We start from the raw sequence: 26,761 nt of genomic DNA, 5'->3' as shown, positions 1-26,761 counted from the left end.
GACAAGATGTGAAAAATAGGGTGTTTGAAACTATTGGCCCATGTTTGTATTAAAAGGGCAAAAAGTTTTAGCAGCTGTTTTTTATGATTCAAACTGGGAAGCTGTAATGTTGGCAGTTGCAATCATACACTATTAATTTATTTAATTTAATATTAATATAGTGATGAAACCAACCAAGTTCATTAAGATGCAATGGTCCCTCCTAATGTTTCAACATCAACTATTTTTAGCTACAAATTAAGCTTTCAACATCTTCACAAGGTTTTTCAAGACATAACTATTATAAAAGTATTATTTAAAATACAAGAAAACTATTGAAATGTAATGCAAACATATATGGGTAGCTAAATGCAGTGTTTTAAAAACCGGTTCAAACCGGCCGGTTGAACCGGTTAAACCAGATTTCGCACAACAGGCCGATATATTGAGTCCGGCATTTTTGGGCGGTTTGCTAGAACATCGTACCGGCGGTTTTTCTCTTAAATACCGGTTTTTACCGGCAAACCGGTTTTATGTCCGAGAAATTTTTGATATTTGCGACTCATATTTTTTTAAAAGTACTTTTAACTCAACAATTAACATTTAAACGTGTAAAATTTAGGACTATTTTTATAAAATTGAGTGCTTTTGCATTATTTTTTTTAATATGGATTAACATTTTGATTATTTTTTGTTATGTAATCATTTACTTTTGGGTTATTTTTGAATTGATGTTACATTTATATGAGATTATAATGTAATCTAATAAATCGGTTGAACCTTCCGGTTTAACCCGGTTCAATTGGTTGTACCATTTTTTAGCCCTATTCGGTACAAGTAAAATACCGGTTTTTAAAACATTGGCTAAATGTAAACGAATTTGATTAATGATTTTGTTGTGTATATAAATTACACATTGGGATGTAAATATTAAAAAGTATTAGTTATTGCTAAAAAATTAAACATTTAGGTTTATCTTTTTTTGTTTTTCGCAATAATTTATATTCTGTAGTGAGACTCGTGTTCACGGTTCGGTTCGAAACCATGAAACTGTCAAAACCGGTCATCGGTTTGGTTTCATGTTCGGTTTTTTTCCTTAACTTTTGGTCGGTCGGTTTTAAAATTTTCAGACCGTATGAACGGTTTGGTTTACGGTTTATGCCGAAAACCGGTTGTATGAAACCGGACCGGACCGTGAGATTTATTTTAATTTTTATAATATTCCATGTTAGATATATTTAACACCCAAATAAGCTAATGCCAATTCTTTTAATATGACGTGAAGCTAAGATTATTTATTTCTAATTACTAATCTCAATTTAATTTTAGTTTAGACTCTTATTAGCCATATATGACCGTAATGAATATTTGGATTTTAATTTGTATGCATGCGTAATTTTACTGCATGTATAATTATTCCAAGATATATTGTATGCATATATAATACACAAACATGCTCATTCACATGCACTCAAATATGTGGAACAAAAATATCTATTACACATACATAAATCAATAGAGGTACAATTATGTATATTACATGTTAGTTTTTATGGTAAATTCAATTTATTATCAAAGTTCAAACCGTGAAACCAAACCGTTAGTAATGGTTCGATTTGATTTGGTTTTAATTTTCAACGGCCCACTTTAGGTTTTCAGTGATAAAAAACCGTTACTAACGGTTTGGTTTACGATTTCACCTAAAAACCGTGAAAACCAGACCTTGAACACCCTTAAAACTCGTCATCCATCCACACACATAGTTTATATATATATATATATATATATATATATATATATATATCTTTTTCATCATATTCATAATGTAGTACATATTAGTACTTATGTGGTTCACACTAACGTAGATTGTGACATTTTGTAATGCACACGACTGACGCCTCTATATGTATATGAAGGGTTACAAGTGAATTGGTGGTTCATGTCGATTTTAGGACTTAAAAAGTAAAGGTAAACAAGGTTGAAGGTGGTCCAGCCAGTGGGAGTAGGTTTACAATTTTTGAAATGAAATGCTACCCAAGTAAAATACTTTATAGATACTCGTCCCTACCTCAACTTATTAGTCACTTCAATCACTTTAGATATGAGAAAAGAAAGGGAAATTGTTAACAATTTCCATTTCTGTCACATGTAAGGTGGTCGAGTTAGATTCATATTAGTATGTCAAATTCATTATAACAAACCATAAAATAAATAAAAGGAAAAAAAGTAAAGAAATGAAAGAAGGAAATTTCATCTCACATTGGTGAAGGAAAGCAATGGAGAAGGTACCACCATAGTATAAATAGGTTTGTAAGTTCTTGTCCCACATCGCTAGATTATAAAACTAGTGAGCTCTTTATAAAAAAAAATTTATATGTTAATGCGCTTTGATGTCGCACTTTGCACTTCGCACCCTCTAAGAGCCGCCTTAGTATTTTTATTGGGAATTAAGATTTTTTAAAAAAAAAAAAAATCCTTCCATCGCGATAAGCGACGGGTTTAGATTCGTCATCGCGTACCGCGACCTGGAGGTTACGCAGAGGACACGTAGCCTGCCACGTAGCAGGCATAGGGCTGACTCGACATAGCTACAAGATTTTTCGCAATACGCGACGCCCGTTGTGTATGGCCATCGCGTACCGCGATGAGGTCCCAAATCAGCTATAAATTGGTTGTGAACGGGACATTCATACTCGCTTAAATTTCTTCTTTCTCTCTGAAACTTCACACACATATATTAATACATATTATAAGTATTTTATAAATATTATCGTAGCGATATCCTATCCGATCGAAAGAAATATATACGAATCCAAAAGCTCTGCCTGTTAAGGTATGCCATTGTGCCATCGTGTAAAGTTTCTACTCTCGTGATTATCGTTATGATTATTGGTTTTATACTAATCTAGGTATACTACATTGTGTTTATCCTAGGTGCTTAATACCAAGAGGCGTTCTTTAATTGTAAACTTGCAAGGTGAGACATTCGAGTTTTTGTATCACTCACATTTGCGTGAGACAACTATTTTTCCAACAATGTCATGATGATTTCAAAACCTATAAAACTCATGGAAAATGGTCTAAATGTTTTCAAATATATTTTTAAAATATTTTAAATACATTACAGTGATTAAGTCTCTGTAGACTTACGGAATGGTTACTACTGGTATTGTGGGGTTTTGTATACAAGGCTTGCCTACTAGGCTATTACACGTTACTTACTGGACAAGTGTTGGCCAATAAGTAATATGACCACAGTCATGGATACGGTCGAGTGACAAGTACCTTTCGGTAATTTGTAAGCAGACTGATGTAAAAACATCTTAATGTTGTAACTGTAAAATGTGTCATTTACAAATGAATGTACTCACCAGTATTTCTTGCTGATCAAATATTTTAAACACTAGGTTACTAAACCGTGTAGTACACGGGTGGAAAATAGGAAATTCGTCACGTAAAGAAATTTGATTATATATATATATATGAATATTATATTATTCGTCTAATTATAAAAACAAATAATTTTAACCAACAATATCGCCCGTTCTTGAAAGTAAGTTCATTGAACTTGTCTAAAATCGAATGACACACAAAGTCTATTAAATCATATAATGAATATAATGAATTGTTAATTAGAAGATCATCGAGAATTTGTACATTCATTTGTCGTCATTTGGACCCCCACCCCCAACATTTCCTTCACCTATATCCAATAATTAATTCACAAATTATTTTATCTCTTCAACATGTAAGGATTGACATCCAACTATGAGCCTCGTGTTTTTTTTTTATAATTTAAGTACCTTTCAGTTTGACAAAAATCTATACAATCTAACTATTTATTTAACAAAAGCATCATAAATTTAATATTTACAACTCTCTAAATACTTCCTTTTATACAAGGTTTATACTTTAATTTGTAGCATTTCATTGTTGTCAATGATTAATATAAAAATGAACAAATTGATTTTTTTAATAGCTAATAGCTAAACACTTGGAAACATCAATTGGCTTATATGACTTGTTTAACGATTCATAGAGCCATAACTTGTATACACTCTAATATTGACTTGAACTTGTTATGGCTTCAACTCAAGATACTAATAACCCATCTGGTATTATAGTATTTTCCATAATACCTTACCAGAAAACCATAATAGTTCAACATCTCCATTGAATTTTTTATTTTGATATGGAACCTAAAGAGATTATAAAAAAATATATAATAATTAAATTCATTATAAACAAAAAGGGAAAAGAAAAAAAAATTGCTAATGAAATAATGAATAATATGAGAATCGACTATTAGAGTATTAAATTAAACCTTACCGGAAAATAATTAACCCCCCTTACCGGAATTGGCGATGATAGAGATAGTAATCTGAAACATAGAGAGAGAGAGAGATAGAGAGAGAGATTATAATTGTTAAGGTTTTCAATCTTAAGATTTATATAATGTAAATGATATGATTTAATATGTTTTTGAATTTTAATAATAATTAGAATAATTAATATCATAATTACATTAATAGGTTAATTATGGATTGTTTGACCAGGTTGTAAAAATATTTAAGTTATTGTAAATTTTAAATTTAAAATTGGATATCTTTTTAGCAATAATGCATTTTTAATTATGGTACATTTAGACATTATGGAATGTTTGACCAATAAAATTCAAAAGTTTAAAATTTAAAACTGAAAATCCTTTTAAAATAATAAGTTTCAATCGTATTAATGTTACATTATAAAATGTTTGACCATTGATTTACAAAATATAGATTTGAGTTACACTTTAAAGTTTTAAAGTTTATAAAATATTAAAATGTAATAAAACTTTGAGAACTATGGTTATAAAATGGTGACACAAAATAAACATAACTAAATGTAATTATGATAATAAAACACACACACATACATATATATATATATATACTTATGAATGATAAAAATAGCACTAATGAAAACAATACAAACCTTATTTCAATATACATCGTTGGATAAATTAACCTTACAATATTCCAAGGCATGCCAAAATGCAATTTGAGTTAGATTTAGATTTAGTGACGATATAAATCATTAAATTCATAACAATATGTAAGGGAAATTTAACATCAAAAAATATACTTGTATACATTTAATTAAATGGTGACCAAATTTTGATTTTTTTGGTTGAAATGTTGACGAAATTTGAATACCTGTATTAAAAAAAATCAACTTCTCCGGGCAATCTGCAGTCATATCGATGGTATAAATCCCTAAAAATTATACACGGACTTATATTATTGACTTATATTATTGTTTGGGCTAATTATACACATAAATATCTCCGGGCTAATTTTTTAGGAATTTATATACATGTATTGATTATTTTTTGGGCTAACTACCATTTCATCTTGAACAATCATTTCGATGGACCAATCTTCTCCGTGCCTTGAATTTTCTTTCAGACGTCTAAGTTTGAGAATACGCACCTTGAGGATACAGTCACTGTTAAGGACATCCAATTGTTTCAACATAGTGATGTTTGTTGGCTCCATCTTCCTGGTGGTGGAGAAAAAACATTAATTTCTGAAAAATAACACTTTTAACCAAAAACGAAAAAAATTGAATGATATAAACAACAAAAATATAAACCTTAGAAATCAAGAAAAACGTTTTAGCTCAATTTGGTGTGATAGTGTAAGAATTCTTGTGTGAAAGTGAAGTACTTATATATAGTTTATAATAAAGGATTGAATTTTGGGAGTAATGAATAAAGAAGGAATGTATATACGGAATTAATTAAAAACATAAAATTAGGGAACTTCAATTACATTAAATCATGGACGAAAATTAGGGAATGAGAACTAAGGGATTTTCAAAATTTGTATTACTAAAATGTAATGTTGTTAAATACAAAATAATTCAATACAAATCTTTAATTCTAGACTATATTTAAACATACAGAATTACTTTAATATGGAAAAATAAGTTACTACTTTTTTATTTACATGAATATAATTAATCATCAATTCAATCAATTAAATAATTACCGTATATCTTGAATGATTATCAATTACCGTATATATAATATCTTAAATTATAATCAATTATGATATATTTAAATTGTGAATCATATGGTTGAAATTTATAAAAATAGTCAACATAATATAATTAATAAGCATTTGAATAATTAAATAACTGATATAAGCTGTGTAAAAATAACTAAGTAATTTCTTTTTTTTTATGTATTAACAATAACACAATTTTATTATAATAAACAGCAATTTAAAACTTGAGTCATTGATATAACATATGGTAAGTAGTAATAATAATTATAAATTAACATATATTTCAAATTAGAATCAGCCTCATATATTAAAATCTTTGATTGACTAATTTTGAATTAGTCAATCGGTCAAAATCCGTATTTATAGTAACCCTTAAGAATGCTTAATCAAAACCTTAATCAAATGATCAAATGATATATCATAATTTATTAAAATATAGAAATTCCGTAATTAAAGAATTCCTTAATCAGATGGAAAATTTATCCCTAATTTACAGAAATTGATTACAGAAATTGATATTTCATAAATATCAAATTACACACAATTATAGTATAGTTAAATCCATATTCTCTGTATATAAGGTTGTTTTATATTGAATCCAATGGATGAAATATCAATTAATTATCTCAAATAAGTTAAACTTGGAAGGAAGTCTAATGATTAAACTGACTTGAGGTAATGTTGATGGTGAGCACCTTCATCGATGGTGGACCGTGAATTTGATAGATAAATGAATTGAAGAAAGCGATAGGTGGAACAGGATAGAACCATCAATGAGAATGGGGGCGTGAAAGAGGAAAATTGATTTGAGTTTCTAGGTTAATTAAGTTATATTAGTTAGATACATAATAATAAAAATAGCATAAATAATAAAAATCATACTTAATTAATAAATAAATTGGTTAATCATTATTAAATTAAATATTAAATTAAAGTTAAAGAGAATCATTAAAGAGAATTGATTGTATCTTACTTTAATTTAATTTTGATTTATTTAATTCAAATGAAAATTAGAGAGATGGTAGATATATATAGAAAGTTTAGGAAACAACCAATAGAAAGAGGGGAAGTTGAGTTAAAGCCTATTGCTTTAATATATATATATATAGATGTTTCAAGTGACTTGTTAGAGACAAAGGAATGATGTATGCGGGCTTACAGCTTAAATAAGTGGCTTGTCACAAGAATAAAAGAAACGTGCTTTGTAAATTAGGGTTTAACCCTATAAAACTTATGTTTATATCAAAAGGGATTAAATTCCCAGTTTATCATAATAATAATCATGGTTTACTTATAACTCTGATCATTTTTCCTAACTACGATTCTGATGAAATTTTCTGCTGCAAAATAATTTAATAAACACCGATACCACAAATCTATATTCACGGCTCCCCTCACGGGGTATAGGGGTCGGGGGTGTGACAGCTGAAGTGGTATTAGAGCCACTGGTTTAAGCAATATGGGTATTTTAATAATACCTAATCTTTAAATTAAGAGTTAGGAAATACATGCATTAACCTATGTGTTAACCATAAAAATAAGATTTTAAACACACGTGAAAATAATTATTATTTTCTTTTGGAGTTCGTTGTTTTATTGTTTTTAATATAACAGCATGAGTGAGCTAGTTGATGCTTTTGAACACACATCCGTTAATTCCACGGATATAGAAGAAGGAGAATGTAGTCAACAACAACCTGAACCCATGATCTTTCAAGCCCCCAACCTGTAGAAAAACCAAAGCCTAAAAGAAGAAGAAGGCTGAAAGACTGGCAACGAGGATTGAGAAGAAATAAGAAAGGAAAAATCACAGTCAAACAACCAACTCAACCACAACTCGAACAACCAACTCAACCACAACCTGAACAACCAACTCAACCACGACCAATAGAACCACCACCAACTTTAACACCGCCCATGTCAACAATACCAATGGAGGAGCGACTAGGCAGATGCCTAGATGAATGTGAAATCTTTCAACCAATATTCAACGATATGGGTGCAGCAAGTTCCAGCAACCCTAATATGCCATCCCAAGACCAAAATAACACACTTCCCTCTGATGATATTATCAGCCAAGCTCAAATGGAAGAATGGTGGACGAATGATTGGCAATATCAAACAATGATGTCAAATCCTTATGCACCATTCAAGGCTGAAACCGTAAACTACCCCACCATGACACCGGAGATGACGACAGAGCTCCGTCACTATGGGGATGAATTGGTGGATACCGCCAATAGACTGAGGGATGTTGGGGAGACCCTATGCTAGATATACTATGACCGAGAGCCTTATCTATAAAGCCATATATATATATAATATTTATATGTTCATTATCGTAATTTCTTTGATAGAAAAAAAAAGAGTGTATGTATGTAAGAAAGGTGTGTAGTGACGCATATATATAGTGTGTAGATGTAGAATATAGTGATGCATATATATAAAAAGAGTAAATGTCGCAAAGATCGACGATTTTGACATATTTTGTGCCTATGTGTTATTTATGCTTATGTGTTATTAATATCTTGCTTACCTTATTATTTGATTAGGATATTAATAATTCCTTTCTCATATATAATTCAGATGTCGAATGAGCACAATCACGAAAATGAGCATAATCATGAAAATGAGCACAATCGCGAACATGAGCACAATCGCGAAAACAAGCATAATCACGAAATTCATAATCAAGAAACTCATCTGAATATGAATGCCATTGAAAATATGATAACTCAGAAAATCACTGAAGCAATTCCTTTAATTGTTGATGCCATTAAGCAACCTGTGTCTATAATTAGGCATAATACAGAAAGTAATAAACGAAAGTCTAACACTGAAGCTAGTAATAGTGTGAATGGAGGAAATAGCAAACCATTACCCAAAAAGTCAAAAGTTCATGGTTGTACTTACAAGGATTTCTTGGCCTGTAAACCAACCGAATTCTCTGGAAAAGAAGAACCTATTTCAGCACTACGTTGGTTAGAAAAGACAGAAGCTATTATAAGAATCAGTAAATGTGCTGAAGAAGATAAAATATTATATGCTTCTAACCTCTTCATTAATGAAGCAATGGAATTGTGGAACACAGTCCTCCAGTCAAAAGAAAGTCATATAGTCTATACTATGACCTGGGAAGAATTTAAAGAAATAGTAGAAAGAAAATTTTGTCCTCCCCATGAAAGAGAAAAGATTGCTACTATGTTCCTAAACCACAAGATGGAAAGTGTGAAATGTCGTGAGTATACGACAAAATTCTTAGAATATGCAAGAATGGTACCGGCTTTGGCTTCGCCAGAGTCAGTACTAATTTCTCGTTATATTTGGGGATTAGTAAGTGAAATCCGCGATCTAGTAAAGTCAGCTAGACCTCAGACTATTGAAGAAACAGTTGAGCTAGCAAATACTCTGACAGACGGATTAGTCCGAACTCAGGAAGAAAACAAAAAGAAAGATCTAGCCCAGAAGATTACCCAACATTTTCAGAAGAAAGGAACAGGGAAATCCTATGCTCATCCTTTCTGTAAAACTTGCAGAAAAAGGCATTCAGGGAGATGCGCTTTTAAGAAAACTAAGTATTGCAATTACTGCAAAATGGCTGGACATACGAATGAAGAATGTAGAAGAAAGGAAAGTCGTGTTTGCTACAACTGCGGAGAACCTGGCCACATCCGTCCAGAATGATCAAAGCTGACAAAGGTGCCTGACAACAAAGTAAAGAACACAGATGGACCTAAGAAAAATGCACGAGCCTTTCAGCTTACTGCACAAGAAGCAGCAATGATGCAGGACGTCATTGCGGGTACGCTCCTTATCAATAACGTTTACGCTAAAGTATTGTTTGATTCCGGAGCAAACCAAAGTTTTATAAACATGAAGTTTTGCCAAGCCTTAAATCAACCATTAACCAAACTCCATCAAGTCTGCACGGTAGAGACGGCAGATGGAAATTCCATTCATATTCATGAAGTACTCCAAAAAGAAAACATAAACTTACTAGGCCACCAGTTTAAAGCAAATTTACTCCCAATGAATCTGGCTGGATTCGATGTTATATTAGGAATGGACTGGCTATCAGCCAATCATGCTCGAATCTTAGTAATACACATTCTGTTGAAATTCGCTCGCCAACAGGAGAAATTATTACAATTCAAGGAGATAAGATGCTCAAGCCTAGAAAGTTTATATAAGTAATTAAAGCGGCAAGCCATCTAAGGAAACAAGGCGTAGTATATATGATTTCTGTAATCATTAGCGCCAAAGGAAAAGAGCTAAAAGAAATTCCGATAGATCGGAATATCCCGATGTCTTTCCAGAAGATTTACCTGGACAACCTCCTGATCGTGAAGTTGAATTTAGAATCCATATAATACCAGGAATAGTGCCAGTTGCTAAAGCACCATACCGATTAGCGCCAACAGAGATGTTAGAATTAAAGAAGCAATTAGATGAATTGCTAGAAATAGGTTTTATACGACCTGGCTCATCACCCTGGGGAGTACCAGTACTGTTTGTCAAAAAGAAAGATGGTTCGATGCGTATGTGTATCGATTATAGAGAATTAAATAAAGTCACGATTAAGAATCGGTATCCCTTACCGAGAATTGATGATTTATTTGATCAACTCCAAGGAGCTCGATATTTTTCTAAAATCAATTTACGCTCAGGATACCATCAATTAAAAGTGTAAGAAGAAGATGTTCCTAAAACAGCTTTTAGGACAAGATATGGTCATTATGAGTTTACAGTCTTGCCATTTGGTTTAACCAATGCACCAGCTACATTTATGGATATAATGAACCGAATATATAAACCATATTTGGATAAATTTGTAATCGTTTTTATAGACGATATACTTATTTATTCCAAAACCAGTGAAGATCATGTTAAACATCTTCATACACTTTTGACACTATTAAGAAAAGAGAAGCTTTACGCTAAATTCTCAAAGTGTGAATTCTGGTTACAAGAAGTACAGTTTCTATGACACTTGGTTAACCATGTAGGTATTCACGTGGACCCTTCCAAAATAGAAGCTATTACTAATTGGGAAATTCCTAAAACTCCTACAGAAATTCGAAGTTTCTTAGGATTAGCAGGATACTATAGACACTTCATTCAAATTTTTTCCCGAATAACAGTTCCGTTAACCAAGTTAACGTGTAAGAATTCAAATTTGAATGAGAACCTAAGCAAGAAGAAGCTTTTATAACTCTGAAACAAAAGTTAACAAATGCCCCAATACTTGCGCTACCAGAAGGAACTGAAGATTTCACAGTTTGTTGTGATGCTTCTAAATCAGGACTGGGATGCGTACTAATGCAACATGAGAAAGTTATTGCTTACGCATCTAGACAATTAAAGAAGCATGAAGAGAATTATACAACACATGACTTAGAATTGGGAGCAATAATTTTTGCCCTAAAGATCTGGAGACACTATCTATATGGTAGTAGTTTACTGTATTCACAGATCATAAAAGTTTAAAATATATCTTTGGGCAAAGGGAGCTTAACATGAGGCAAAGACGTTGGATGGAAATTCTTAGCGACTATGATTGTGAAATCCTATACCGTGAAGGTAAGACAAATATAGTATCCGATGCATTAAGCAGAAAAGAGCATGAGAAACCTAAAAGAGTACGAGCTCTAAGGTTAGAACTTCAAATCAATTTAATTGATGAAGTAAAGAATGCTCAGAAACAAGCAATAGAAGAAAATAATATTGCTGATGAGAAAAGAAATGGTACCATTGATCTACTTGTCAAAGGAAATGATGAAATTCTCCGAATGGGGAACAGGATCTGGATGCCAATCATAGGAGGATTACGAGAAAAGATTCTCGAAGAATACGATAACTCCAAATACACAATGCATCCTGGAAGAGATAAAATGTATCAAGATCTGAAGAAAATCTATTGGTGGATAGGAATGAAAAAGGACATAACTAGTTATGTTTCAAAATGCCTAACTTGTTCACAAGTTAAAGCAGAACATCAAAAGCCATCAGGATTACTTCAACAATTAGAAATGCCAGAATGGAAATGGGAATTAATAACAATGGATTTTGTTACCAAATTTATCTACCACAAGAAGAGGTAATGACACAATCTGGGTGATTGTGGACAGATTAACAAAATCAGCTCATTTTATACCAATGAAGGAAACTTTCAAAATGGAACAATTAGCTAAGCTGTATGTGGACAAAGTTGTCTCATTACATGGAATTCCATTATCCATTGTATCGGATCGGGATAGCCGTTTTACTTCTCATTTTTGGAAAAGTTTCCAAATAGCTATGGGAACAAAATTAAACTTGAGCACAACATACCATCCACAGACTAATGGTCAAAGTGAAAGGACCATACAAACATTGGAAGACATTCAAAGAGCATGTGTAATAGATTTTTGTGGAAACTGGGATGACCATTTACCACTAACAGAATTCTCATATAATAACAGTTATCAAACAAGCATTAATGTTGCCCCATTTGAAGCCCTTTATGGACGAAGGTGCAGAACTCCAGTATGTTGGGCAGAAATGGGAGGAAAACAATTATCAGGTCCTGAAATCATACAAGAAAGTACTGATAAGATTAATCAAATTAAGGAAGGATTAAAGACCGCACGAGATCGTCAGAAAAGTTATGCGGATCATCGACGCAAACCATTGGAATTCCAAGTTGGAGACAAAGTGCTACTAAAAGTGTATCCATGGAAAGGAGTAATCCGATTCGGTAAGAGAGGAAAGTTAAGTACAAGATATGTTGGACCATTTCAAATTCTCAAACGAATTGGACCAGTAGCCTGTCAGCTAGAATTACCAGAGGAAATGTCAGGTATACTTGATGTATTTCATGTAAGTAACTTAAGGAAATGCTTATATGATAAATCACTAGAAGTACCCCTTCAAGATATAAGGGTAAATGAAAAGTTGAAATTCGTTGAGAAACCTTTGCAAATTGAAGATAGAAAGATCAAGAATCTCAAGCATAAAAGAATAGTTCTTGTCAAAGTGAAGTGGGAATCAAAACGTGGACCAGAATATACTTGGGAATTGGAGTCTGAAATGAAACAAAAGTACCCACACTTATTCCAATCAAATCTCGAGGACGAGATTCAAAATAAGGAGTGGTGACTATAACAAACCACAAAATAAATAAAAGGAAAAAAGTAAGGAAATGAAAGAAGGAAATTCCATCCCACATTGGTGGAGGAAAGAAATGGAGAAGGTACCACCATAAATCGTTGAATATTGGTTGAAAGATTTCACATTCATCTAGACATCTGCCTAGAAGCTCCTCCATTGGTATTGTTGACATGGGTGGTGGTAAAGTTGGTGGTGGTTCTATTGGTTGTGGTTGAGTTGGTTGTTCAGGTTGTGGTTGAGTTGGTTGTTCGGGTTGTGATTGAGTTGGTTGTTTGACTGTGGTTTTTCCTTTCTTATTTCTTCTCAATCCTCGTTGCCAGTCTTTCAGCCTTCTTCTTCTTTTGGGCTTTGGTTTTTGTACAGGCTGGGTTTGAAAGATCATGGGTTCAGGTTGTTGTTGACTACATTCTCCTTCTTCTATATCCGTGGAGTTAACGGATATGTGTTCAAAAGCATCAACTAGCCCACTCATGCTGTTAAATTAAAAACAATAAAACAACGAACTCCAAAAGAAAGTAATAATTATTTTCACGTGGGGTTTAAAATCTTATTTTTATGGTTAACACATAGGTTAATGCATGTATTTCCTAACTCTTAATTTAAAGATTATGTATTATTAAAATACCCATATTGCTTAAACCAGTGGCTCTGATACCACTTCAGATGTCACAGCCCCCGACTCCTATACCCTGGGAGGGAAGCCGTGAACATTGATTGGTGGTATTGGTGTTTATTAAATTATTTTGCAGCGGAATATTTCATCAGAGCCGTAGTTAGGAAAAATGATCAGAGTTATAAAAACACCATGTTTATTATTATGATAAACCGGGAATTAAATCCCTTTTTGATACAAACATAAGTTTTATAGGGTTAAACCCTAATTTACAAAACACGTTTCTTTATTCTGGTGACAAGCCACTTATTTAAGCTGGAAGCCCGCATGCATCATTCCTTTGTCTCTAACAAGTCACCTGAAACATGTTTAAAATATTTGATCAGCAAGAAATACTGGTGAGTACATTCATTTGTAAATGACACATTTTACAGTTACAGCATTAAGATGTTTTTACATCTGCCTGCTTACAAATTACCGAAAGGTACTTGTCACTCGACCTTATCTATGACTGTGGTCATATTACTTATTGGCTAACACTTGTCCAATAAGTCACCTGAAACATGTTTAAAATATTTGATCAGCAAGAAATACTGGTGAGTACATTCATTTGTAAATGACACATTTTACAGTTACAACATTAAGATGTTTTTACGTCTGCATGCTTACAAATTACCGAAAGGTACTTGTCACTCGACCTTATCTATGACTGTGGTCATATTACTTATTGGCTAACACTTGTCCAATAAGTAACGTGTAATAGCCCAGTAGGCAAGCCTTGTATACAAAACCCCACAATACCAGTAGTAACCATCCCGTAAGTCTACAGAGACTTAATCACTGTAATGTATTTAAAATACTTTTAAAATATATTTGAAAACATTTAAAACATTTGCCATGAGTTTTATAGGTTTTGAAATTATCATGACAATGCCGGAAAAATAGTGGTCTCACGCAAATGTGAGTTGTACAAAAACTCGAATGTCTCACCTTGCAAGTTTATAATTAAAGAACGCCTCTTGGTCTTATAAGAGCTCACTAGTTTTATAATCTAGCGATGTGGGATAAGATACTTACACTCCTATTTATACTAAGGTGGAAGCCTCTCCTTTCCTTTCCTTTCCTCCACCAATGTGGGATGGAATTTTCCTTCTTTCATTTTATGGTTTGTTATATTTATAGAATAAGAATTAATGTTTTATTGTATTTGATTTTATTTGTTGAACAATTTGGGTCAATCTTATAACTTTGATTTAGAGTGGCGACTTTCTTATGTGTTAGGTCACCACATTCTCTAATTTGGAGAGTCTCGTTGCCCTACTCTGGTCAGACTATGCTGTTTTAATCGGGTCCACACTGGCTTCAGAGTTTGTCTTGAGCTTTTTCCCGGAAACCATACCGCTGGTTGCCACTACTTGACAATCGTTGTGCCGCCACAAGAGGTCAAGAGCATAACTCTCTGCGTAACACATAGTGAGACTAAAACCCGGGTGGGCTCGGGATTCGAATTGACAACCTCGTAAAGGCATATCTCAAATCTTTCATACATAAAGTGTCATAAATGAGGATCGAACTTGAGTCTACATTAAAAAACCCAAGCCTCCTACCTAGTGCCACAAGTAAAGAATTGGTCAACCTTAAAAATACATAGTAATAATTAGGGTTAATTACGTAACGTATAAGCGATTATTATAATAGAATTTTAAGTTAGCTTCTTGATCATAATAATACTATATTCGCCCTAAATTGTGTGACTTTTATTATCCATTCGTTCTTGATCATAATAATACTATATTCGTCCAATAATGTTATTTGAATTAGGCTCGACTTGAGTAAACCACCAAAGAAAATTAAAAAAAGGTATAAAAAATGTACATAAAATTCAATGAGTATATATATTATTTGGATTTGGATTAATAGGATTGGTTTGGTACAATATTAAAAAAAATGATACATAAAAGTAGCAAGTCTGCATCGTTTTGAAATGTTGTTTTTAGTGCACTTTTCTATAATAATAAGATTCACTTTTATAGATGAAGAGTTTCTTTCAAGCATTTATATCAAATGGTTTATCCTTAAAGGCCCACATGGTTGAAGATAACGAATCGCCATCAATAGACAATCACTCGTCGTCAAGAACGCAAATCACCAAAGTAAATGAAAATTCAAACGTATCAATGTTAAGTGATGTCCGTGGTCCTTGTTCTTTATACCATTACTCCATTGATATGTGATGCAAACTAAGTACGTGTTCTTTCTGCCGGGAACTTATCTACATTGGTTCATCAAAACAAGTCAAAATATATCGGGTTCAAACGGGTCAGTTATACGCCATTCCTATCCGTTGGGCCCTTATCCAATTACTTGCCAGTTGCCACTATTATTATTTAAATAATGGGCTTATGTGAGTTAGGTCTGTTGAGTTTTTATTTTGTTAATTGCCATTAATTACCCAGTTAGATTTTTTATTGGTTTTTAGGTTAAATTGTTTAGTGAGTTTAATTTCTTTTGCTTATTTTTATTTAACTAATGGACTTGGGTCTGTTGAGTTTATGAACTTGCTTATTTCTATGGGCTATACACCTATAATACTTGCTTATTGGGCTTGCAATCTATAACTCGGGTCTTGGGGTTAGGTTTATTGAGTTTTTATCAGTGATGTTCACAAGCCGAGCCGAACCGAGTGAAAGCTTGCTCGTTGATTAGCTCGTTTACAACAGAACCAAACCGAACCGAACGGCTGAAATTCGAACAGAGTGAACACCGAAACTAGCCAAAATCGAATCGAGCATTTTTCGATCGAACATCGAGCGATTTCGAGCATCATTTAAATCTTTTTCACTTTAAAATTTCCTATAAGAAACAAATTTGAAGGTTGTAAATAATATATTCTATAAATACATTAGTAGTTTTTAGACAAACGAGTAATAGATTGTAAATTTTTATTAAAAATTAGTTTGAAGTGAGATATAATGATCATGCAAACAAACTTATAGTATTCTAAAAACTTGAAACGAACAAATAAAACTATAAAATTGACGGAATATGAAAAACTTATAAGAAGTAAAAATGATTGTAAGCTTATATTTATGTGTTTTGTCTATATATTTATATATTTGTTCATATATAATTGTAAAGATAAATTAAAAATAGTCGAACCGACTGATCAGACCTTTGCTCGTTGCTTGGCTCGTTTACAAACCGAACCGAGCAGAGCGGCTCGTTTTCAGTCGAGCGAAAAAACGAGCGAGCATTTTTCGAGCAATTTCCGAGCGAGCGGCGAGCGAGTTCGAGCGACGAGCGTTTGGACAACCCTAGTTTATAATACTAGTTTTATTTAGTTAATGGGTTTATAATATAATTTTTTTTTTAAATTCTAACGTCTTAATTTTATTTTCCTTACATTCGTCGTCAAAATTTATTGGATAATATCAGATTAAATCGCATTTATAATTACGAAAAGGTATTCATATGGAGCGGGCAGCCCCGTTCGGGAGCACTAGGAACACCTAACAATATTTTAAGGGAAAAATACCCAAAATATGTATTTATGAAAAAGGATTTCAAGTGTTAAACACCTAATAAATACAATTCCAAAAATATGTATTATGAACTAGTAGGGGCGAGTAGATTCTTCAACGAAACGAGTAGTTTATAGAACCAATAAAACACGCCATGTGACCACAAACTACCTGAACCGAGCACGTTCCATACTCGTGTAGTCGCCACGAGCACGTTCCATGCATGCCTCGTTTACAACACCCAAGACTACTGCATAAGTATTTTAATCGCGACGACTAGTTTTGACACGCGAAATACATCGTCAAAAAAAAACTAACTGTAATGTAATGTCAAAGCAGGAAGAGTAAGAAGAATAAGATTCCGTTTATATTATTATAATCAATGCTACTTTTGTCACTACAAATCAACAACCACATGCCAATATTTGAACCACGAGGTTCAACTTACACAGAGATTGAGCCTAGCTTGTTTCAATCTCTATTTCTAAATGCCGTCCTCAGCTTAAATATAAACAGACATTTATAAAATCGGACCCGCAGCTAATATTATTATAATAATATTAGCGTATAATTATAATATTATTATTATTATTATGCCAAAGCCCAAAACCTCTCTTCTTGTTTACGTACTACCCCGATTCCATAATAATATATTATATTATTCTCTTCTGTACGGTAACAAAACCCTAACCCTAAATCTTCATTCATCTATATTATATTATTCAATCAATCCGCTTCAATTCATTCATCTATATTATTATAAATATAAATAAATAACACGATCATTCGTATAAATGCATAATTTAATACATGTTAGCGTATAATTATACATTTTGCATCTGCCTATACAATTCGAATCAGTAGTTTTTCAAGCTAGAGCTCGACTCGTGAGTAAAGCTAGGCTAGTTTATTATTTATTAATTATTTTAGTTGTAGCTTTTTTATATATAACATAATATAAATGATTTCCTTATTTTTTTCATATATTTTTTTTATATTTTAGTATGCAATTCAAATCAATTATGAGCTCGGTTCGCGAGTAGTTTTTCAAGCTCGAGCTAGGCTCGTATATTATTGATTAATTATTTTACTTGTCTATTTTAGTTCTGACTTTTGTATATCATAATATAAGTGATTTACTTAGTTTTTAAATAATTTTTTATATTTTAGTATACAATTCGAATCAATTCTGATGTTGTTTTGCAAATAAGTGTAAACGATCCGAGCCGAGCTAGACTAGTTTCGAGCTCTATTTCTAAGGCTCGAGCTCGGCTCATTTGTTATTTATTAATTATTTTACTTGTATTTATACTTATTTTGTCTGTAATTTAGTTATAACATTATATAAATTATTTACTTATTTTTTACATAATATTTTAATAATATTATAAAAATATATTTAACATATTAAATAAAAATTATATAAATAATAGATTCGTTTAGGCTCGCAAGCCAGCTTGAGCTCGTTATTAAAGCTTATTTTCAAGTTTGGTCTCGTTTAAGCTTGGCTTGATTCTATCTTTTAGCGAGTCGCCTCGAGTAGCGCATGAGCAGCTTGGCTCATTGCACTCCTGATCTCTGTTAGATTTTTCGCTAATACGATTCGAATGTTAGGGCGAAGATGACACAAATAGGAGTTAATGCAAATCAGGATGCTCTGCTTTCAGAGGAGGAACTGGAGAGGAAGAAGAAGAAGGAAGAGAAGGTTAATTGTTTTAGTTAATTGATATTGAGTTTATAAGCATTTTATCATTTTACGTGTTGTTGTTTGGTTAGCGTTTGATTTGTTGGGTATAATGTGCACAGGCTAAAGAGAAAGAATTGAAGAAACAGAAGGCTGCATTAAAGGCTGCTGATGCAGCTAAACTTAAGGTATTGATAACACTTCTGTTCAAATCTTGCTATTTCAGTTCAAAAGTTTAAAATATGCTGTCCCTGTGGTATGGTTAATGCTATATCTATATATATTTGAGTAAAAATATTTTAATATTAGATATCTTCATAATATTAATATGTATATTATGTAAAAAGACCGTGAACACCAAATGGTGATAGTTAGTTGAATCTGATTACAACAAAAATGAAACTTTAGAACTGAAAGAGCAAATTTTAAACTATTGGATTGAAATGACAATTTTGACCAAACTACAAGGACGAAAACGGCAGTTCTCTATTACTAATATCATACTTTAGTGAGTTTTATTTCATTTTTTATGCTTATGATGTTTAAATTGCTATAATTTTGATGTTAATTGATTTGTACTCAAGGCTCAACAAGGGCCTATTTCTTCAAAAGCATGTAAGAAGAAGCCGGGACGGGCTGATGCAGGGGATGAGAATCCTGAAGATTTTATCGATCCGGAAACACCTTTGGGTGATAAGAAAAATCTGTCTAAACAAATGGCAAAGCAATTCTCTCCTGAAACAGTGGAGAAATCGTATGTTTTGATATGAATTCGTACTATTTTATCTTTATTGTTATTGAAAAGTTTAATGCTTATTTTGAAGATATTTGTCTGTAGATGGTATCCATGGTGGGAACGGTCTGGTTTCTTTGAGGCAAATTCCAACAGCTCTAAACCTCCATTCACAATTGTATGCATAATCTTAAAAAACAACTTTTTAAGTATTCATAATAATTTGTGGAAAATGGTTGATTATTTTGATTTGGTTATACGTGTAAATGTAGGTTCTTCCACCTCCAAATGTGACGGGAGCATTACATATTGGTCACGCCTTAACTGCTGCAATCCAGGTTTATTCGACTTAAGTTACACTCATATTTGTTGTGACATGAAGTTATGAAATTTTGCTATTTTGAAGCTAATGTTGTATTTTATTTCTTTAGGATACAATTATTCGTTGGAAGAGGATGTCGGGATACAATACACTGTGGGTGCCTGGGATGGACCATGCAGGGATAGCAACTCAGGTTAATATGTAAATAATATTATAAGTGGCAAAATAGTATATATCTGTCTGACACTGGTTCACTGATAGGTTGTGGTCGAGAAGAAACTTATGAGAGAAAGAAACTTGACTCGTCATGATCTGGGCCGAGAAAATTTTGTATCCGAAGTGAGTTTGACTTTCTTTGTATTACATTTTTCCTTTAATAAGTGATACTTTTCTAGCATCAACTGCGTCATTTTAATGGTGAGATTCACTTATAGATTATAAATTTTTTTGATTATTTTGGTTTTGATGAAAGGTGTGGAAGTGGAAAAATGAGTATGGGGGCACGATACTAAAACAGCTTCGGCGACTTGGTGCATCTCTAGATTGGTCACGTGAGGTAAAAAGCGATAAGGTTTTACTGTAAAGTCTTGTTTTTTTTTCTTTATTTGTTTGGAAACTGGGCTCATTATGAGGTACAAACTTTCTGTTTTGTTTTATGGCAGTGTTTTACAATGGATGACAAAAGGTCAAACGCTGTAACAGAAGCTTTTGTCAGGCTTTATAAGGAGGGTCTTATATATAGGTATGATCGGGCTCATTCTTTTGATCCACTTAACTGCGCATGGGCTGATTTGGTAGTGTTTTATCTTTAAAGAGTCAAATGGGCCAATCTAAATTATTTAGTTTAAAAGGGAACGGGTCAAATGGGCCAAAAAGTCAACCAATTTGTATTTTTAACGCATTCAATCATCCAAGTCCTTCATGAAAAAAAGTTAGATTAATATTGTTATAAAAAGTGTTTCCAGTCAACTCAACCCGATTCAACTCGTTTCGAATTGCACAAAGTTACCATTTTTGACCCATAACATAATTAAGTGTTTATTCAAAAAAATTTTGTTTCCACAAATTTGACTAAAAATGGATTATCTTTTGTTGGACCTCAGAGATGTACGGTTAGTCAACTGGGATTGTGTGTTGCGAACAACAATATCTGATATTGAGGTACACCATTAACTTTTCTTTTTTCAAATTTAGAAGTTATATAACTTTACATTTTACTGCTGTGTTTGTAGGTTGATTATATTGATATTAAAGAAAAGACACCTCTAAAGGTTCCTGGGCATGCAAACATGGTGGATTTTGGTGTTTTGACATCGTTTGCATACCCTTTAGAGGAAGATCTTGGAGAAATTATTGTTGCTACTACTAGAATTGAAACAATGCTTGGAGATACTGCTATTGCTGTTCATCCTGATGACCCGAGATACAAACATCTTCATGGAAAGTTTGCTAGGCACCCGTTTACTGGAAGACGACTTCCTATAGTTTGTGATGCTATACTTGTTGATCAAGATTTTGGAACTGGTGCAGTGAAGGTAACGTAGCTTTTAAAAACGAGAAGTGGTAATTTCAACCCGTATTTTTTAATGGGTCAGGAGTATAGCTTAAAAAGAGACTGATCAAACTGGTCAACCAACCTGAACCATACCAATAATTACCCATTTGATTGAATATGTTTTGCCCTATTACTAGGCATCCAAGCCTGTAAACAAACCGAACAAACACGAACAGAGAATGCTTGTGTTCGTTCATATAACTTTAACTGAATAAGCGGTCATACATGCACATTATAAACGAACGGTGTCTTCTTGTTCGTGTTCATTCGTTAAGTAAATGAGTGTGTTCATGTTCGTTTATGTTTCTTCGTTAATAAATAATAACATAAATGTGTCGGGCCTAAAGTTTTATTAAAATTAGATGACGTCATAATGTGCATAAAAAAATTAGTTAACTATGTAAATTAATGAACTTAAACAAACGTAAACTAACGAACATAAACGGACGTGTTTTAACGAACATTAACGAACATAAATGGACGAACGTGACATTTGCTCATATTCGTTCTTTTAACTAAATGAACAAAAAATATGTTCATGTTCGTTTGTATATTAACCAAACAAACATAAACGAACTTCACGCTAAACGCTCGGTTCGTTTTGTTAGTGTCTTGTTTCTTTTTGATGATTTGAAGGCGGTCATTGCAGATAACGCCGGCTCACGATCCAGAAGATTTTAAGGTCGGAAAACGTCATAATCTGGAATTTATCAACATTTTCACTGATGACGGGAAGATAAACGATAATGGAGGTTCAAAATTTGTTGGGATGCCACGTTTTGAAGCTCGTGTGGCTGTAATCGAAGATTTAAAGGCTATGGTATTCTTACATTTTCCATCAATATTCTTTGTAAATGTATAATTATGCAACATTTATTATTTTGTCTATGCATACAGGGACTGTATAAAGGGGAAGATAAAAATGAAATGAGGCTAGGGTTATGTTCTAGAAGCAATGATGTGATTGAACCTATGTTAAGACCACAATGGTATGTTAACTGTCATGATATAGCTAAGGAAGCTCCTGATGCTGTTATGGATGACACAAATAAGAAAATTGAGATAATGCCAAAACAATATGCTGCTGAATGGAAAAGGTACTATTAAAACGGGCTGATTATTTCAAAATATGTGCTGATTATTTCAAAATTTTATTTTATAGTTAGTCTTTTAAATATGATCACAGATTTTAAATTACTTTAAGAATAATCTAGTTTTATGAATAAAATGATTTAGTAGGTTTTATACGTTAAAGTTAACACTTTGGGTAGGCTGGTAAACGAACAGGACGTGTTCGTGTTCGTTTAATTTTATTAAAAAAACTATCAAATACAAACAGTTAAAGAACGGGTTTTCTTGTTCGTGTTCGTTCGTTAAGAAAATGAGTGTGTTTGTGTTCGTTTATGCTTGTTTATGAATAGCATAAATGAACAGGTCAGGAACATATTTGATTATAGATGAACAAAATAACCGGGTGAAAACATGAACATCAATCTATCGGGCCTAAAAAATTAATAAAACTAGACCGACTTGTAGTAGGTCTAAAAAATTAATTGAATATATAAACGGACATAAAGGAACAAACTTAAACACAAGTAACGAACATAAATGAATGTAAAAGAACGACCATATACGAATGTTCACGAGCATAAGTGAACGAACGAGACACTTGTTCATGTTCGCTAATTTAACTAAATGAACAAAACGTTTTTTTCATGTTCGTTCGTTTATTAAATAAACGAACTTCCTGCCGAACAGTTCATTGAACAATCATATATTGACCTTTATGCTTGCACATCATACTTAATATTGCATTTTATCCTTTACACGTTAAATATTGAATATTCATTTTGACAGATGGCTTGAGAACATTCGTGATTGGTGTATATCAAGGCAGCTTTGGTGGGGTCATCGTGTTCCCGCATGGTACGTTACATTGGAAGATGATCACCTTAAAGAACTCGGGTCCTACACCGACCATTGGGTGGTGGCCCGTAATGAGGAAGATGCTGAGGCGGAGGCTGACAGACTCTTCCCAGGAAAACAGTTTCAGTTGACTCAAGATCCTGATGTTTTAGACACTTGGTTTTCTTCCGGGCTTTTTCCTCTATCTGTATTGGGCTGGCCCGAAAACACCCAAGATTTGAAGACATTTTACCCTACTTCTGTTCTTGAAACCGGACACGACATTTTGTGTTTTTGGGTTGCACGTATGGTCATGCTTGGCATGAAACTGGGAGGTGATGTGCCTTTTAAAAAGGTTCGTTAAGTTTTTTTTTTTAAGTATTTATTAATTATTATCGCTATGAGCTTCGCTTCGCTTCCTCTTCGTCATTATTATCGTTATTATTGTGTAGGTTTATTTACATCCCATGATCCGTGATGCACACGGCGCAAAATGTCCAAATCTTTAGGCAATGTGGTGGATTCCATGGATGTCATATGTGGCATAAAGTTGGAAGATCTTATCAAGCGACTCGAGCAGGGTAATCTGGACCCACCGAGTTGAAGTTCGCGAAAGAGGCTCAAACAAAGGATTTTCCTAATGTCATTGACCAGTGTGGTGCAGACGCCCTTCGCTTTGCACTCGTTTCTTACACAGCTCAGGTACTATTTATAATTATATTAATTATTTATTGTTCCAATCAGGTCACTCATAAAAAGTTTTATTCCAAACAGGTCACTAAAGTTTCATTTTTGTTCTAATCCTAGATATATTACCTGGATAAAAGGTTATGTAGTTTTTTTTTTAATTTCTAATTAGTTTGACATTGCAAAAAAGAATTTAAAAATTTACAAAATTAGTAAAAATTGAGAAAAAAAAATTACTTGCGAAAAATGTAAAAAATAAAATTGAAAATTTGCAAAAAAAAAAAATAATAAGATATACTTTTGCAATTTTTTCAGTTTTTTTTATTTTTTCAGAATTTTTTTATTTTTTTTATTGTGCAGTTTTTCGCAATTTAAAAAATATTTTTCTCAATTTTTAAAAAAATATTATGCAATGTCAAACTATTTAGAAATAAAAAAAAACTTACATAACCTTTTATCCAGGTAATTTATCTAGGATTAGAACAAAAATGAAACTTTAGTGACCTGATTAGAACAAAACTTTTTATAAATGATATTAGAACAGTTTCAAAACTTGGTTACTATTTTATAGAGTAATCCCTCCATTCTGATACTAACATTGTGGATTTGCATGATTCTAGTCGGATAAAATAAACCTGGACATATTACGCGTGGTGGGATACCGACAATGGTGTAACAAGTTATGGAATGCTGTGCGATTTGCCATGAGCAAACTCGGTGAGGATTATACCCCTCCAACAAAGATAGAACCACAGAAGATGCCATTTAGCTGCCAATGGATACTTTCTGTACTAAACAAAGCGATATCAAAAACCATATCGTCTTTGGATTCCTATGAGTTTTCAGATGCATCAAGTGCTGTATATTCATGGTGGCAGTCTCAGCTTTGTGATATCTTCATTGAAGTCATTAAACCTTACTTCTATGGTGACAATAATGAATCTTCAAAGGCGTATGCACAAGATACACTGTGGGTGTGTTTGGATACAGGGTTGAGATTGCTCCATCCGTTTATGCCGTTTGTTACTGAAGAGCTATGGCAGCGACTTCCTTCACCAAAGAATATTGCACGCAAGAAGTCCATTATGATATGTGAATATCCGTCCATTGTTGAGGTTCAGTTTTGACTAATTTTTACCAGCACTTTTCAGATTTTTTTTTAAAATTTATATGTATTTATTTATTTATTTTTAATTTTGCAGTTATGGACAAATGATCAGATAGAATATGAAATGGAAGTTGTCGAGTCTGCAGTGAAATCGTTCAGATCGATTAGGGGAGAAACGAAAGAAAAGTACGTGCTGTTTAATAGTTCTTGATTAATTATCTTCTAATGTCATACAATATAAAAGAATGTTTCCTCGTTTTCAGGCAAGCTGGTTTTGCTGTGTCTCGAACGGATCAAATTGCAGACGTTATAAGACGGCATGAAATGGAGGTTTCAACCCTAGCTAACTTGTCATCTATGATGGTATGCACATTTAGAACAAAGATATTAGTTGACTTTAATAGTAAATATACTATACTTTATATAATATTAACTAAAATGTTTTGGGATTTAACAACTGGCAGGTACTCTCTGAAAATGATCCGGCTCCAGTGGGATGTACAGTGGTGGTTGTAAACGAAGCGCGTTCGGTGTATCTGAAGAATCAAGGAGCCATTGATATTAAAAAAGAACGCAAAAAGCTCAATGCTAAGTTTACAGAGTTACAGAAGTAAGCAAACCATTACTTAATGATTACAAGCTTCGTTTATGCAATAATATTATTCCACCTCATTAATTAACGTCTCCATATTTGAGCAGGCAGAAGGATAGTTTAAACAAGGCGATGAGTGCCAAGGGGTACGAGGAAAAGGTGCCAGCTCATATAAAAGAAGAAAATGTTGCAAAACTCGCCTCGTTGATGCAACAACTACTGTCTATTGATGAAGCTACACAACATATTGAACGCGAAATAGCTGCAAATGCAGAAATTTAAGTCCAAACCATCCAGGTGAATTTAGCTTTAACAATCTGTATAGCTAATTTTATAGGTTGATTATTATTCTGCTAGTTTGATTATAGTTTTTACTGTGTTTAAATAACAGGTTAATCACATTACTGACTTTTTTTTCCATCAAAATTATATTATATGGTTTCAATAAATATGATGATTTACTACCATAACAGATTTGTTTATATTACAAACGTGATTTTTTTTTTAATTATTATAGTTATATTAGTATGAGTGTTCTTTAAGGCTTGCTAACTTTAAAAGAGTTCAAATATGTTAGCACCACCAATTAGAATGACCATTGTTTGTCTTGACGACATCACCGCTACCATCTCCACCGTTTATGTATCACTAACACCAACACGCTCGCCATTGTCGCCTCCACTCCACCATTGAGGTGTTCACCCAAACTAATTACAAATATTAATTAGGATAATTGGGTTGTTATAATAGAAAGTATGATTCTTGTGTGTTTTTTAATTTGCTCAATAACACTATTAACTTTTATTTTTATTGCCAAAACATATTACTTATTTCTTCATGTGTTTTATTAGTTATATTTTCAG

At 32.7% G+C, this 26,761-nt stretch overlaps 1 pseudogene across 1 annotated transcript; it reads left to right on the top strand.

Annotated features, from left to right (window-relative positions):
* The first annotated feature begins 18,845 nt into the window (after positions 1 to 18,845).
* Positions 18,846 to 26,289, top strand: LOC143620725 (valine--tRNA ligase, mitochondrial 1-like; annotated as a pseudogene). Its single transcript, XR_013151385.1, has 20 exons — positions 18,846 to 19,017; positions 19,119 to 19,184; positions 19,581 to 19,750; positions 19,835 to 19,907; positions 20,002 to 20,067; positions 20,161 to 20,244; positions 20,313 to 20,390; positions 20,524 to 20,607; positions 20,714 to 20,793; positions 21,155 to 21,212; positions 21,284 to 21,586; positions 22,256 to 22,426; positions 22,504 to 22,703; positions 23,464 to 23,866; positions 23,964 to 24,213; positions 24,819 to 25,313; positions 25,401 to 25,492; positions 25,570 to 25,669; positions 25,771 to 25,916; positions 26,006 to 26,289. The product of XR_013151385.1 is annotated as a valine--tRNA ligase, mitochondrial 1-like (transcript).
* Positions 26,290 to 26,761: the final 472 nt, after the last annotated feature.

Source organism: Bidens hawaiensis, unplaced genomic scaffold, assembly GCF_021521415.1.
Source record: "Bidens hawaiensis isolate Kalapana, Puna unplaced genomic scaffold, B.hawaiensis_p1.1 tig00002631_1, whole genome shotgun sequence".
NCBI classification, from domain to species: Eukaryota; Viridiplantae; Streptophyta; class Magnoliopsida; order Asterales; family Asteraceae; genus Bidens; species Bidens hawaiensis.
Note: the sequence above shows the minus strand (reverse complement) of the source record. Positions and strands in the feature narration are given on the sequence as shown.